At 37.6% G+C, this 14,646-nt stretch overlaps 1 long non-coding RNA gene across 1 annotated transcript; it reads left to right on the top strand.

The window, feature by feature from the left end:
- Positions 1-9,149: 9,149 nt before the first annotated feature.
- Positions 9,150-11,546, top strand: LOC140456815 (uncharacterized). Its single transcript, XR_011953151.1, has 3 exons — positions 9,150-9,174; positions 11,048-11,108; positions 11,382-11,546. It is a non-coding gene; the product is annotated as an uncharacterized lncRNA (long non-coding RNA).
- The last annotated feature ends 3,100 nt before the right edge of the window (positions 11,547-14,646 follow it).

Genomic DNA, 14,646 nt, shown 5'->3' with positions numbered 1-14,646 from the left:
AACAGGGCACATTGCTCTTTAGCTATGTTCCCTGTAACATTTGTCCCGTGGTCGGAATCTGCAGGGGAATGCTTCCACCCACTGAGTCAATCTATTTATTAAAACCCAGCAGGACTTCCTTCCCTGGGATTGGGATGTGTGTGTGTAAAATCCATTTGTAATTGTTCCCGTCGGCTCCTGGGTCCCTGCTGCTGCCTCCATTTTATTGCTTTCCCTGGCTCACACTGTGAACAGACTACACACTTTCGACAAAACCTTGCTGTATATCTCCCTGTTCCAGGCAAGGATTGTCGTGGATCATCTGATATTGCATTTTATCCACCCCAATATGGGCCAGCCCATGATATGTTTTTAATAATGTTTGTCTTATACAGTGTAGTGGCACTGCTGGATCATCCAGACTCTGTTGTGTCCTATTACTGCCCCACCCTTTTCCCATTCCTGTTTCTCCTGTTGTAGGACTGTTTCTGGGAATATCATTAAACCTTCCTCTCTCACTTCTGTAGCTACGGCCATTGCCATCTCCTCAAATGTCTGCCCTGTTTCAGTCAGTATTTCACATCTAAGATTATTAAAGGATTGGACACTCTGGAGGCAGGAAGCATGTTTCCGCTGATGGGTGAGTCCTGAACCAGAGGACACCGTTTAAAAATAAGGGGTAGGCCACTTAGAACAGAGTTGAGGAGAAACTTCTTCACCCAGAGAGTGGTGGGTGTATGGAATGCTCTGCCCCAGAAGGCTGTGGAGGCCAAGTCTCTGGATGCTTTCAAGAAAGAATTGGATAGAGTTATTAAGGATAGTGGAATCAAGGGTTATGGGCATAAGGCAGGAGCAGGATACTGATTGAGGATGATCAGCCATCATCATAATGAATGGTGGCGCTGTCTCGAAGGGCAGAAGGGCCTACTCCTACACCTATTGTCTATTGTCTATTCACCTGCCTTACCCACATACTCACTGCTCCGTTGGTGTGAGGTTTCTACTTTCCTGTGAGCTCTAATCTTCATTATTGCTGCTTCACTGTGAAAGTTAGCTGCTTCCACTAACTCTCTGACCTGTCCTTCAGGCTCCATGTGCCCCAGACAGGGTGATGTACCCTCACCGAGACCAGGCCATCAAAATGTCATGAACTATACCAAAGGCATGCTGTCTGTCTGTGTATATGCTGACTCCCTGACCCCTGGCTAATGTCCGCGCTTCTGTCAGGGCTCGTGATGGTTCTGCCATTTCTGGGTAATTCTCCAAAAAAGTCCTCCAATAATTAAACAATCCTAAAGTTTGCCTTACCCCTTCATGGTGTGCGGGTGGATAGTTTTGAAGTCATGGTCTTTCGTTCCACTGGGATTGTCCCCCTCCCTTCCTGATTTGATCTTCCTGATGTGATGTCCCAGGTACATCTCTCCCTACGTTCCCATGCTGTGTGGGTTAATTTTAAGCCTGGCCTGCCTGACCTGACGCAATACTCTGTGTAAGATCCGGATATGTTCTTTCTCTCCAACTGAGGTAATGAGGTGTTGGTAAGATTAAATCGATGCACTCCATCAGTCATATATCGGTGGGATACACTGGAATATTATGAGGTCCCTGAGGGAACTGAATCCAGGTCTACTGCTTTCCTCAGACAGTAAATACCAGCTTATTCTGACCGTTCTAGGTCCACATGAACCCATTCACGATATCAAGGGCTGAGACTGTATCCTGTTGCAATTTTAATCCATGAAATAAAGTGGTGTGGTTCACTACTGTAGGATACTCTTTTGTTGCGGATTTACTGAGGGAGGTATAATCAATAGTGAGGTGGGATGAGCCGTTTGGCTTCTGTGAGTTAGTCTGGGATACTGTTGGCCTGACTGTCACTGTCACAATTACTGCATCCCCAGCCCCAGCTTTAATGGGATCTGGTTTGTGTGGGGAGTGAGAGGGCCCTCGATCTTTACAGGATCTACAGATAATAACCCACATTCCTGTTTGAGTTACCGACACTGCTGTTTGGGTCATAGCTATAACTCCCCAGATTCCCTGACTGTTCCAGTCTCCCTGCAAGGTAACTACTCTGGAGATGTCGCCTCTCCTTTGCTTCCTGTCACGGGCCTGGCCAGGTTGTTCCCATATTAGAGTTTGTGTCTCTGCACCAATAGTTGGTCCTAACTGTTCTAAAATGGCAATTCCCAGAATGGTCCCTTCCTCAGTTTCACACTCCCATATTTGAATATATTTTGCCATATCCGTGATCTGCGTCGGGAGAGGTTCATTTCATCCAGCTTCCTCGATTCCCTCTCCAACTGCTCTCATTTTAGTAATTGAGGGGTGAGGGGCAAATCCGTGTCGGTAACTGATATAGATGCTCCTTTTATTAATATTTGTTCTGCTGGTTCCCAAACACAGCGTCAATGAATATTCATGTGCCTAAGTGAACACATGCACACACACAATGTGAACATCTATCTCCCTCTCTCTGCCTACGTTCCTTGTCTATGTGCCCTTTCCTGCTTCCCTTGTAACATTGTGGGTCTGGTTACCCTCCCTGTACTGCAGCTATTCCCCTGTGTTTCTGAGTTTGCCTCAGCTCTCATGGCCCAATTCGGAATGTGGTTAGAATTATCTCCCACTGGGAGTCCCATGTTTATAATTACAGTTAAATGGGGTCCCAGTTTAAAAACAACAAACTGATATCATCATCACAGGTTGGGGTTTGGTAATCCCCCATGGTCCTTACACACCTCAAGCTTCCTCTCTGTATGATCCTCAATAATACTCTTGGGTCCCTGAGTCACCAAGGTTATTTTAGCCTATTCAGTCTGTCCCCTCCCCAGTGTGTCCCTGTAATATCTGTAAATGCCTGGAGGCACTCATCGGCTGTGATTTGGGGGTGTCGGCTCATTGCAGGAACAGGTTCTGTTGTACACGTCTGGGCATCTTGGCCTAAAATATTTTGGCCTAACACCATCATCGGTGACACTGTACCTCAACTAATTCATCCATATTCTCCCAATAAGGCCCATTATTACCATTTCTCTATCAGGCTGGTGTTCATTCACCAACATCTATCATACAGCCAGGTAAACAGTTCAGTTTGGTTTCTGTCAGTTCCCTTTCTTGTCCCCCTCCTGTCTGTCCAAGTTTGAGCTTTGATGCCCAGTGGTGCCATAGACAGGGCCTTCTGGGCCTTACAGGGCGGTGGGTCATCCCACCCATTGCCGTCCCTCTGTCCATACGTGGGTGCTTTGTCATCTAACCCGTTCCAGTCAGTGTCACCATCCTCACTGCCTTCTGAGGACAGCGGGGCACTCGGTACCTCCCCAACTGTAACTACCACCTGGCCCTTTGGCTTTAAGGCCTCACGTCTGAGAGCCACCACCTTCACTTGTTCCTGTTTCCCATAATAATGTAACATATTCCATCATTCCTGGAATAAAACAGAACAAAATGTGAATTTGGTTTGACTTGAAACATTAATAATTTGACATTCACTTTACATATTTTTAAAGGGGAAAATTCTACTGTGATTATTTAAGTGAATTTAACGTGATCATACATTGAAAATAACCCTCATAATCAACGATAATGAATGAACTGAATAATATGTGATTATTTGTACAAGTTTTGCATTGAAAATTCAATTTTATTTACTGCTTGTCACCCATTACACCATGGGCATTGTTATTAGGGAATAAAGTAATGGAAGGATATCAGAGAAAATAAATAGACCTTAATTTTAGCTTCACTGAAATAATGGACCAAAACAAGATTTGGAAATATGGTTGAACTACATAACAAAGTTTCCAGTGTCATTATTGACATGAAAATTATTTTAGTTTGCAAGTTGTTTTGCACTAAGAATAATCGGAAATGAATTGTCATTATGAATTGACCATTTAAAATATATTTTGAAGAGAATAATCAGATTTTTTGGAGGAAATTAGGAAAGGAAATAAATATGTATACATTGGTATTAATAGTTTTAAAATGTTTAGAAGTTGACCGGAATTATTTGATTGAGAGAGGCTGCATGATTATAAAGACTAATTCACCTTTTTCATTGCATTGGTGGTTTCACAGAATCTGTTGTGGTCTAAGCTCTTGTTGTGTGCAATGGACTCTCACTAACAGCTTAATTAACCTGCGAGTCCCTGATCAGGTTTCCTTTGTCTGTAAATCAGTCTGTAAGTGCGCAACACAGCTGCTTTTCTGAGGGGAAACAGAGATTCTTTTCAAAGGAAATAAGTGACAGTTCTCTCTGAGAATGTTTTCGACCACACACCATCAGCAGGGAACGGTTTTTCTGAAGAATTTCATTGTCTATCGAACATTGATGGTACCTGTGTTTGTCAGTATGTGGAGGATTCAGGCACTTTAGATTAAATTAGATTACTTACAGTGTGGAAACAGGCCCTTTGGCCCAACAAATCTGCACCGACCCGCCGAAGTGCACCCACCCCATACCCATTCCCCTACATTTAACACTACGGACAATTTTAGCGTGGCCAATTCACCTAACCTACACATTTTTGGACTGTGGGAGGAAACCAGAGCACACGGAGGAAACCCACGCAGACACGGGGAGAATGTACAAACTCCACACAGTCAGTCGCCTGAGGCGGGAATTGAACCCGGGTCGTTGGCGCTGTGAGGCAGCAGTGCTAACCACTGTGCCGCCCACCACCACATCACATGTTTATACAAGCAGTTGGTTCATTCTGTCTTTGCCAAGAATGTTGTTTACTTTCCCCTTTGACTGTGATTCTGCAGGTTAGAATATTCTGAGAGTCAATAATGTTCAATAACTGAACATTGAAATGTTTAGACTCTAACAGAGCAGTGGCCTTGTTTTCAGCTCATTATTCACTTTCCATTTTCTGGTTGTGTTGAATGTTACAGAAACAGGCTCTGAGCAATGTTTCCATTCCCTTGTGTTGGAGTCACTGACAGCCACGTGGTCAGTCAGTTTCAGGCTGATGGATCAGTTTCTCTGTCCTATTAGATGGTGGTCACTTGCTCAGTTTCCGATGGCTCACCTGAGCGTCAGTCCATCAGCTGCTAAAACCCTGCATCCAGCATTTGTTCCCTCTCACTATGACTACTCCAATACAGTCCCAGCTTGTCTCCCACATTCACCTCCACATACTCATGATCACCTCAGATTCTACTGTCTGTGTTCTTGCAGCAAGTTGTGTAAGACACCTACTTCAGTTTTAACCTGATCTATATTATGTTCAGAAAGATCATTTCAAAATGTGGTTCACTGCCTCTTCAGGACCTTCCTGAAGAAGGGCTTATGCCCGAAATGTCGATTCACCTGCTCCTTTGATGCTGCCTGACCTGCTGTGCTTTTCCAGCAACACATTTTCAGTTGTAATTGTAGTAACCAGTTAATTAAAAGTTACTGTCAAAATATTTTAAGAGAAGCTGCTATTGGTGGTGGAACTGCTGCTGGTTGATATAAAAGAGGGCTGGGGTGCATACTGTACTCGGTTTTGAAGAGAAAGTTGAGCAATGTAAGATTCTTTTATCTTTGTTAATAAGAAGAGGCAGAGATTGTATCCAGGACATCCACAATCATCCACCCTCACCATCACTGATGCTCAGTAGCAGCGGTGCCAATCAAGCGGGCTGCTTTATTCCGGATGGTATCAAGTTTCTTGAGTGTTGTTAGGGCTGCACTCATCCAGGCAAGTGGGGAGTATTCCATCACACTCCTGACTTGTGCCTGGTAGCGTTTGGACAGGATTTCAGGAGCCAGGAGTTAAATTACTCTTGTAGCCACTGTGTTTATGTGGTGAGACCAATTCCGTTCCTGATCAATGATTATCCACAGGATAACGTTGATAGTGGGTGTTCAGTCATGGTCACACCATCGAGTGTCAAGGGACGGTGGTTAGGTTATGTCTTATATGTGATAGCCTGCATTTGTGTGGCATGTGTGTTACTTGCCACCTGTCAGCCCAAGCCTGGATATTGTCCAGATCTTGTTGTACTTGGACTTGGACTGCTTCAGTACCTGAGAAGTAAATTATTTATTAACACTAAATAGTCACGAGATTATGCAAATTCCTTTTTCTGTCAAATGTCATGGACTGTATCTTGTGGTCACTCTCATAATAACTTTCATTATCTTTTTATTTTCTTCTTAATTCAGACACAAATGTTTGAACATCGATCAGAATAAAATTACATAAATTAAAATCACATCACATGTTTCGACAAGTAAACTAATTGAATGAAATACATTACTTCTGTAATGTCTGCATTTTGACAAAAAAGAATTCTCTTCAATAACTATTGAATGGCTCATTTATTGTCCTCAATCCATCAATCGAGGTATTATATTTCAGTCTTCAGTTTACCGATCTTAATGTACATCTAATCAACATCAGAGCAAAGTGTTTTTATAATATTGAGTCAATTTATTTGTTCAGAATACAACATTTATTAGGAATTAACTATCCTTATAATAATTGCAGAATAATATGTTTGTCTTTCTAACGTGTATCGTCAGATCCATACATTATTTGAATCCATATTTTAATTTAATCCATTGAAACAATGCTATTGTTTTCAGGTCAACTATCCCACAATGGAACCAATCATTTTGCATGCAACACACTTTGTAAACTGACTTTTGCTCATTTGAATAATCACAGTAATCTCAGCTTTATGAATTCAGAAAACTGTAATGACTTTTCACTGCAATAATTCCTGTTCATGTCTGCACATTGCAGAGTCATGTAGCAAAATTAAATTTCTCCTTCTTACAAGTGCACTGATAGATTTTCAAAAATCTAAGTGTTGCTGATATCTAATTATTGTTCAGTTCAGTAGGGGGTATAAATGTGTAATAATGGCTCAGTACATGAAGTAATGTGAAGATATTGCAATGTACAAACTCACAATGATTGTGAATATCAATTTTTATTTTAACCATGGAAACACAGTTGAATTGATGAAATTATATTTCACTTCAATGCTCACATTCATTGTATTTCTAATCACAATAAGAGCAAACTATTTCATGTGACAAAATTATTTAAAATTCATGTCACTTTTTTATGGATACAAAATAGAATTAACACCCGTTTGTTCTTTCCTTTACCAATCACAGTGAAGTTTGAATTGTAGAATGCTAGATTGATACAGCACGGAAACAGGCCATTCAGCCTAACTTGGCATTCCGGCCAGGTTTCCTAAACTAAACTAGTCCCATTTCACTGTGTTTGTCCCATATCCCTTTGGACGTTTTCTATCCAATAAACTGTCCAAAACTCTTTTAGATGTTGTAATTGTACCAGCCACTGCCCTTCGTCTCACAGCTCATCCCAATATGTGAAACACACTGTGTGGAAAAGTTGCCCCTCAGACCCCTTTTAAATCTTTCCCCCTCACCTTAAATATTATTTACAGCGTAGAATCTTTAAGACTGCAATGTTATTAAAAGTTGAGAGGTATTTAGAAGCAGAGTAATAACATTCATACTTTCATCAGTGATGTGAAGCAAATAAATTCAAGATGTTGTGATCATTATAATGAACAACAGTTACAAGTTGAGACAATGTTGGTTGAAAAGCAATTCAGTCGACACTTAGGTATTTTCTAATCAACTCTGAGGTGTTTTGACACATCTCTGTTGAAGGTGGGAGTTGAACCCATGGCTCCTGGTCTACTAGTACACACATTACCAGAGCCCTCCATAATATTCACATGCAGAAAGGGCAGGACTATAATCACATACTTACTGTGTTTATTCACAGGGAAAACTGCTCAGATATTTATTGTTATAATTGGACTCGGATTGTATTAGACAGTTCCATTGTGTAATGGACCGATAAAAAGAATTAGTAATTTCTAATAATGATGGAACGAAGCAGCAATGGTCTTAAATAAACATAAATCTCATGATAATCAAGTAAGTCAATTTGTTTGAAGCGGTTATTCATCTGCATAAATTAAAATTAACCTGCTTTTTATTGCACATGAATTGGAAATAAAGCATTAGTCATTCAATGTGACTACTCAGCGAAAAACAACTTCCCTCATTTTCAAAAAAATGTGATTTCTAAGAATTCAAGATTTATTGTAAAAGCATAGAACAAACATTTGTTAAATCTGGTTTATTTACACAAGGAACACGTGAATTTAAATAATGCTTAACATGAAAAATACTTAGCTCTTACTGTAATAATCAGAAATGTAGCAATGTTAGAATTGAAGTGAAATACAATCAATACAAGAATGTAAACAAAACTGTGGATGCTGGAAATCACAAACAAACTCAGTAATTGCTGGAAAATAACTCAGCAGGTCTGGCAGCATCTGTGGAGAGAGTTAATACTTGGGCCGAGAGACCTTTCTTCAGACTGCACTTTTTCTTACAACCAATTCAATCCAGCTAAGATTCCACACTTAAAATTATTTTTGCTAAGATTAAGAGATTGTCGAGTGCAATATTGTTTGTATCAGTTGATGTACTGAAACATAGTTCCACATATACAGCTGGAGATATTGGATTTCAACAATGATTACCGGTTAGATTTTGGTAATAATTAGTTTTAAAATGGCTGATAACAAATTTAAGAATGACGAGAAAACTCTTATTGCAATGTAATTGTGCAATATGTTGGGAAAAATATGAAATATTTATGTATAAAATAGTTAGCAATCTCTTAATTGATAAGACTGATTAATGATCCTTCCATTAATACGAGAATTCAAATGAAAGAGAATGAGAGAGTTAGAATGAGTGTTGGGTGAGGGAACTTTGGTTGATTGCAGGTGTGTTGACCTGAAAAGAATGTCATATTTCATTATGATACTGGTTCTAATAAATAATGGATGAAACAAAAATGTTAATCTCATGATCGTATGATAATTGAAATAACAATTAAATAATATTTAATGTGAGATCGCAACACTTAAAATGATACAATATTTTCAAAGCAGTTTGTACTGGATATTCATTAAGATCAATAAACTCAGAATTAAAATATTGGGTTAATTTTTTAAAAAATCACACTTTAGAAGATTATTCATCAGAATTATTCTGTCTTTGAAAAAACCTCATTTCTTCAAGAATTCTGCATTTCCCTCATTTCCTGTCTTTTTTTCCTCAGGGATCTGTACTGGAACCCTTTTGTTTGCAATGCAATTAAATAGAAGTGACATGGATTAAAATCTAATTGGGTGAGTTAATAAATTTGCAGATGATATAACGTTAAGTGCAGTTGGGGACAATGTAGAGTGTTGTCAAATAATGCAGCAGGAAAAAGATAAATTGCAGATATGGGCAGAATAATTAAAGGTGAAGTTTAATCCATACAAGTGTGAGGTGTTTCCCTTTGGAAGCTCAAATGTTAAAAAAAAAAGTAGATAGTTAATGGCAGGACCCTAACAGCTTTATTATTCAAAGGGATCTTGGCGTTCAAGACCATGGCTCCCTGAAAGTGACCATGCAAGTAATTAGGTGGTTAGGAAATCAAATGGCATGCTTGCCTTTATTGGTCAGGGAACTGGTTACAAGAGTCAGGAAGTCATGTTGTAACATTTTAACACTTTGGTTAAGGCATACTTAAAGTATTGTATTCACTTTTGTTCGCCATGTTCCAGGAAGGGTATGGAGGCTTTGGAGAGGGTACAGAGGGGGTTTATCAGGATGCTGCCTGGATTTGGAGAGGCGAGAAAAATTCAGATTGCTTTTTTGTGAAGTGGCAGAGACTGGGGAAAGACTTGATGGAAGTCTGTACAATCATTAGATACGTAGATAGGGTTGACGGTCAGAAAGTTTTTCCCAGAGTTGAAGCGTCAAAAACTATGTGACATGTGTTTAAGGTTAGGAGGGAAAGTTCAGTGGGCATGTAAGGGGCAATTTGTTTTGTACACAGGGAGTGATTGGTGTCTGGAATGAACTTCCAGGGTTGGTGATGGAAGCAGATACATTAAGGCTCTTTAATGTTCATTTCGATAATTTGGAAGGATATGGACCAAGGGTAGGCAGAAGGGATGAGTTTCTTTTACATTATGTTCAGCACAACGTTATGGGCCAAATGGCCCATTCCTGTGCTGCACAGATCTTTGAGAGAAAGCTAATGTCTATCTCATATGACATTTCATCTAATCAATATTTAGCCACTGGTGTCAGAAATAGGAATGAAATAAGTAGATAACGAACTTGACTACAAACTAAAAATATAGTCAATTAAATTTACAGAGGTAATTTTTTGATATTTGTTCTGAACTATCAGATTAACAACTTTGATGGAGATGTGTTTAAAATGTTTGCAGTTATTGATGTTCTGACCCAACATTACCCATGTTAAACTGAAGATTGGACCGGGAACCTGTTAGAAAACTTGAAAATATTCAATAAGGTGAGATGCACATCATAGTTTCTTACTGCCTATACTACAATAACAAAATCTTTCAGGTCTACGCCAAAAAGCATTGATTTCCAGCCAATGACCATTATAAATATCTGAATGCTACTCATTTCAACAATCAAAGTAATCTCAGCCTCATCGATGAAGAGATATCTTAGACATTTCACTAATAATTACTGTTTATGTTGACACATTGCTCGTTCAAACATTAATGAGATTTCTCATTAATATTCAGTTCAATGATAGCATATTAATAATTTAGTTATTGTTAATATCTAATAATTGATCAATCCAGTAAGGGATATAAAGTGGAATTATGGCTCAGTACATTAACTGATGGAAAGATATTGTTGTGTTCACTCTCCCAATTATTGTGAATATCGATGTGTATTTTGATTTGATTTGATTTGATTTTTCTTCAACATGAAGAATTATTGTATTTCTGATCAAAGTAATAGTTAAATATTTTAAAGCTAAAATAATTTCAAATTTGTGACTTATTTGTCAACAAGAAAAAAGAATTTACATGCGTATGTTTTCTTTATCAGTAAATTTTGAATTGTTGGAAGTTGTACATGTGTGTAAGGAAGGGGAGCTGCTTGCAGCTGAATAGTCACATTGAATATTTTTTTTACGATTACATCCTGCTGCTCATCATTCTAGTTATCTTTTCATTATAGGAAAAACTGCTTTAAACATATTCCACAGTTGTATTTTGCATGAATTTACAATAAGCGCATGGTATGTGTATTTATCTTTCTTTCAATTGCCATGATTTTAATTTTTAAGTAAGGGCATATGTGCTTAGTACCATATCACAGCAAACCCGTTTGGAAATATTGAATCACTTAATGTGTCAGTGTTCTAAAATAGATTACCAATTCATTGTTAGTCCAACAATCACACAGTAATTTAATTTAGGTTTTGTAACAAATATCGTGAGATTCACATTTTAATTTAAATCATTGTTTCGTAGTGCCAATTTTACAAAGAAAACGTTATCTTTTATTCTAGGTCAACACAACCACAAACCAAGCAATGATTCCTCATCCAACACTGACAGGAAGTATCTGATATCTTCTCATTTGAATGTTCACAGAAAGCATTGGATTCATATTCAGCCTTACAAATGAAGATACGTCTGATTGTTTTAGACTCCAATTCTACATGTTGCGGATTGTAATATGACATTTATAATCATTTTAAGATTACAGTGACTAGGTTTAACACTAATTGTTACTTATATCTAATATGTAATCATTGATCAAATCAGTATAGTCGGCTTTACGTGTGGAATTAAGTCTCAGTGACGGAAGCATATTGCATGGTACTGTTTCCGAATGGTAGCGAATGCTGATTTTTATTTTAATGCTGAAATTCTTGTTGATTTGCTGCTGTAGGGAAGCCCCGAGCAGCCTGCCTTAGAATTAAATCACAAAATGGTGGAGGGGAGATAAATAAGACGAACAGTCTGTTTCAGTCTTAAGTTTAAAAAAGAACATTTTGTACAATCCTACTCCAAGTCCATAAGCATGCAATTCCAGACAATCATATTCCAGATAGTGATAAGAGAATGCAGGCACACAGAAAAATGACCAACCCTGACTTTCATTAATGAAAGAATAATTGTCCCAGTGAATGAATAAACACCAACTGCAGAATAGAGCCCAGCTAACTTCCACAGCGGATGTCAGGGAAACAGACAGGGTTTGATTGTCAGAAATAGTTACTATTTTAAAGTTGCTCAGAACATTTAAAAAGTTTCTAATTACATACTCTTGAGAATCGTGAATAAGGCAGAGTGAGAGGCCCAAAGGACTGCAGCAATTAATTTTGTAATGTGAGGAAATAAAATGCACAGAGATCCCATGGCCTGGAGATTACAGCACCTGTCAAACACCATGAAGCAATAGGAAGCTCGGGCGATCCATAGCGATGTTCATCCAAGATTAGGTGTTCTACAGGATCGGGTGTCTGTATCATGAGGGAAGTACTGTAACCATATTGCATGTGGACATTGTAATACAGAAAGTGTGTAAAAATACTGTTTTTTACTGTACACGTTACAGTGTGTCATGGACCTCCCTTCCTAGATTGGCATCGGGGGATGATGCCTGCATTAACTGATTGCAGCATGAGTAAATATCTTCCACGTGTCTGAGTTATGCCTATCTCCTCAGTCTTCATTCCCTGTCAGGGGAAATCACTCCTACAGCTATGGTGACATTTAAATTCAATACAAACACTTATTATCTGTGAAATTATTCCTTGCAGAGCGATATCATTTCATGTTAATTATTTAAATTTTTATTTTCAAGAAAACAATGGAGGAACATCCATTTGTTATTTAATTCAACTTATACTAAAATTTAAATTATTGAAAGGACTACACATGGGGGTGGCGGGGAAGAACGATTCTTCAGCTCAAATGTCACATTAAGTGACAATTTCCGTTTTTCAAATCATGTGACCTCCAAAATGATATTTATTTTAATTTCATTTTGAGATAGTTTTATTTTCTTCCGACATTAGTTGTCAATGAATGATAATCACACAATTATTAGTTTTTTGCTACAAAATGACTTCCTGTACCAAATGTCATTAACTCGATGTTTAGTTCATAATGATACTCACTTTCCCATCCTCATTATTTTCTTCCTAGTTCTGACATTTATCTAAACATTTGTCATGATAAAAGTTACATTAATAAAATAGACATGAACCGATCAAAAAAAAGTTGAACGATGTTCAATTGTTGCTGAGATATTTTAATTATTAAAGCCACGTTTTATATTTTAATTTTCAGTTTATTAATCTTAATGAATATACAATCGACATCAGAGCAAAGTGCATTCAAAATATTAAGTCAATTTATCTATCAGGATTTTAGAAATAATGATCAATTACAATAATTACACAATACATTGTACTTGTTATAAAGCCTAAGTTAATGTGCTTTTAATATCTTCCATATTTCTTAGTGTGAGTGCTGCAACATTAAAACTTGTTTGATAAGGCCAATATACCCACAAAAGACCAATAATTGCCATTGCAACATCATTTGTAAATATCTGACTTTTGCTCATTTGAAAGATCACAATCTTCTCAGCCATTGAAATTCAGAGAACACCAGTTAATTTACACTGCAATATTTCTCTTCGTTTCTTAACATTACTCAGAAGAATAGTAAGAGGAGATACCTCATTATTCTTAAATTCATAATAAAATATTTCAAATCGATTTGTTGCCAAAACCTAATAATTGTTCAATTCGGTAAGGGGTGTACATGTGGAACTATGTTTTCATATAATAACTAATGCAAGGACATTGCAATGAACAATCACTCAATCATTCTGAATATTGCTTTTCATTTTAAACTTGGAAACACTTTTGAAGTGATTTGATTGGAAATCACTTCAATGTTAACATTTATTGTGTTTTTAATCACAATAACAATTGAATATTTTTCACGTGCAAAATCATTGAAATCCCCATGAATTTTTTGAAGTACACAAAAAAGGGTTGGCATCTCTCTTCTTTCATTAAATAACCACAGGAAATGGTGACTTCTTAGAAATCGTATATTTCAGAAAGAATGAAAGTTGTCTTCAGCTGAATAGGCACATTAATTGACCAATTCATCATTTTGTTCCAATTTACATGTAGATCAAAAACATTGTAATTTGCATTTCAGAAAATGTGGAACTTATGAACATATAGAATAATTATATTCATTTTTATTTATAATGCACAGCAATCACACAATTCTGTCAAGTTGTCGTTCCACAAGTGATCATAAAAGTCATGTTAAATTAAGACATTTGTTAACTCTCATCATTATTGTAAATTACTACTGAATTTTCAGAACATTGCACACAGTATCCAACCATTTAATTCCAATCTAATTATCACAATAATCATCTGATTAGTTTTCAGCCCTGCCCAGCCTGGTTGGGAATGTTATGAAGGAATCTTGTGCAAATCTGGTCGTGTCTCTGTTACCAGACCAGAGGATACAATTTCAAGTCCCATCTTGCACCGAGCTGTGCCAGAGCAGCTCTGAATGTTGAGAAGAAAATATCTAAGAATCGAATGAATTGCCTTTCAATTCAACATTAGATATGTTTTCATTTGTTGTTCATTCCAATAATCACAGTATCTGCTATATATTTTCTTCAGTCCGCTAATAACAGAATTTATCTAATTCCACTCAATCAATATTCTTTGCAAAATATTTGATAATGTTGCACTCACAAAGATGAAATATGCAGAGTAAAGA

Source organism: Chiloscyllium punctatum, chromosome 31 (genome assembly GCF_047496795.1).
Source record: "Chiloscyllium punctatum isolate Juve2018m chromosome 31, sChiPun1.3, whole genome shotgun sequence".
In the NCBI taxonomy this organism is placed as follows: domain Eukaryota; kingdom Metazoa; phylum Chordata; class Chondrichthyes; order Orectolobiformes; family Hemiscylliidae; genus Chiloscyllium; species Chiloscyllium punctatum.
This window is presented reverse-complemented; position numbering and strand designations above follow the sequence as displayed.